The sequence below is a fragment of the Penaeus monodon genome, chromosome 9, assembly GCF_015228065.2.
Source record: "Penaeus monodon isolate SGIC_2016 chromosome 9, NSTDA_Pmon_1, whole genome shotgun sequence".
NCBI lineage: Eukaryota > Metazoa > Arthropoda > Malacostraca > Decapoda > Penaeidae > Penaeus > Penaeus monodon.
Genome location: NC_051394.1, coordinates 21,654,818 through 21,657,317, shown reverse-complemented (window position 1 = coordinate 21,657,317; position 2,500 = coordinate 21,654,818). Strand labels below are relative to the sequence as shown.

At 19.0% G+C, this 2,500-nt stretch overlaps 1 non-coding gene across 1 annotated transcript; it reads left to right on the top strand.

Annotated features, from left to right (window-relative positions):
* Nucleotides 1-465: 465 nt before the first annotated feature.
* On the top strand, nucleotides 466-538 carry Trnar-ucu. The gene has a single exon. It is a non-coding gene; the product is annotated as a tRNA-Arg (tRNA).
* Nucleotides 539-2,500: the final 1,962 nt, after the last annotated feature.

Sequence of the window (2,500 nt, the reverse complement as noted above, 5' to 3'; positions counted from 1 at the left end):
ATAATATGTTATTATTAAAAATAATAGCAATATTGATAATAATGATAACAATATTGATGATAATGATAGCAATATTGATAATAATGATAACAATATTGATAATGATAATAATATTGGTAACGATAATATAAATAGTAACAACAACAATAATAATAATAACAATAATATCTATAATAATAAAAATACTAATAATAGCAATGATCATGACAATCATAATAATAGTGATAGTAATAATGATAATAATAATAATAAAGTTTAATAATAATAATAATAATAGTAATAATAATAATAATAATAAGAATAAGAATAAGAATAAAAATAATAAAGGATTTCATTTCGTTTATTTCATATATTACTTTCACTGAATATTTGTCTTATGAAGTGATCTATTTTGCCCAAGCACTGTCTTTCTATACATATATGAATAGTGGTGTTTGAGATAACTAAATCCATCTAGTTAACTAGGCCCTCATGGCGCAGTGGAAAGCGCACTGGACTTCTAATCCAGAGGTCATGGGTTCGAGTCCCATTGAGGGTGTATATTAGTTTTTCATTAACATAAACACCGTAAAAGAAACGTCATTTAACCATACTACTTGGTGCACCATTCTCTCAATTCTTCTGAAGCAATATCTTCAGTTGCTACTCCACTCTAGCACTATTAGGAAAAAAGTCAAGAAACTCATTTACATGTATCTACTTTCCAAATCAACCAAGTACACCAATCAACAGAAGGCATCATACATTGAAGGGAGTCAACATTACAAAAAATATCCAAAGCTGTAAAATTGATGGTATTAGTTGATGATTAGAAGATTAGTTACATGGCTTTTTAACAAGTCTGGGCCTTACCTATCTTTCCCAAAAGCTCAAAATATAATTTATCTCTTTTATATGGACACTTCGAAATGTTTGGTTATTGACAGCATATTTTTACAGGCTTAACCCTTGAAGAATCATTCTTAATTAACAATAAATATTATAATAAAGGTAATAATAATAATAACAATAATAATATTGTTAATAATAATAATGTAAACAACAATACTTGTAATAATAGAAATGATAATAATAATAATAATAATAATAATAATAATGATAATAATAATAATAATGATAATCTTAATAATAATAGTGATAATAACAACAATAATTGAAATAACAAATATAATAATGATAATGACAATAACAGTGATAACAATGATAATCATAATGATGTAATTGATAATAATAATTACAACGATAATAATAATAATGATCATGATAATACTGTTAATAGTATTAATGATAATAAAATAATAATTATAATGAAACAGATGTCGATATTGATGGATAACGATAGAATTATTAATAATAACGATAATGATGATAGTAATAAAAATTATGATAATAGTAATAACAGTAATAATAATAATAAGGATAATAGTAATAATAATAATAATAATAACAATTATAATATATAATGATAATGATAATGATAATGATAATGATGATGATGATGACGAATCTAACAATAATAAATTATGACGATGCTGATGAATATTACCAATGGAAATATTAATGAGAAAATAATAATAATAACACATATAATAGTAACAATAACACTAATAAAAAATACAGTAATAATAATAATAGCTTTCATAATAATGATAATTATACTAATATCAAAACTATGATAAAAAAAATAATGATGGTGAAAATAAACAAAATATAATGATTATAATTTAAAGAAAATGTTGGTAATAATATGATAATAATTGTGATAATTATTAATATCCTCTTCAAATGATAGAATTAAAAGTAAAAAAATATTCATAATGATAATGATGATGATGATAATAATAATAATAATAATAATAACAATAATAATAATAATAATAACAATAATAATACAATTGATAATAATGATAATAATAATGATAATAATAATAACAGTAATAATAACAATAATAACAACATCAATAACAACAATAATAATAAGAAGAAAAGACAAAATAATTATAATGGAATGATGATAATGATAAAAAAGTGATAATAATGATATTAATAATAATAAAAAATAAAATATAATAATAATAATAATAAATAATAATGATAGTGATAATAATAATTATAATAATAAATTATGATAGTAATAATAAAAAAATAATAATTAATAATAAATAATAATAATAATAATAATAATAGCAATAAGAAAATAATCAAGGAAATTATGATAATAATAATGATAATAATGATAGCAATAAAAAAACTAATAAAGAAAGTAATGATAATGATAACGGTAATGATAATAATAATGAAAAGAATAAAAACTACAATAATGTAAATAAATAATAATAATGATAATAACATAATGATAATAATAATAACAACAACAATAATAATTTAAAAAATAAATAAAAAAAATAAAATAAAAACAATAATATTATAAAAAAACAGGAAAAACACCAAAAATGTAATAAAAATAATAAATATAGAATAATAATAAGGAAAATAAAAG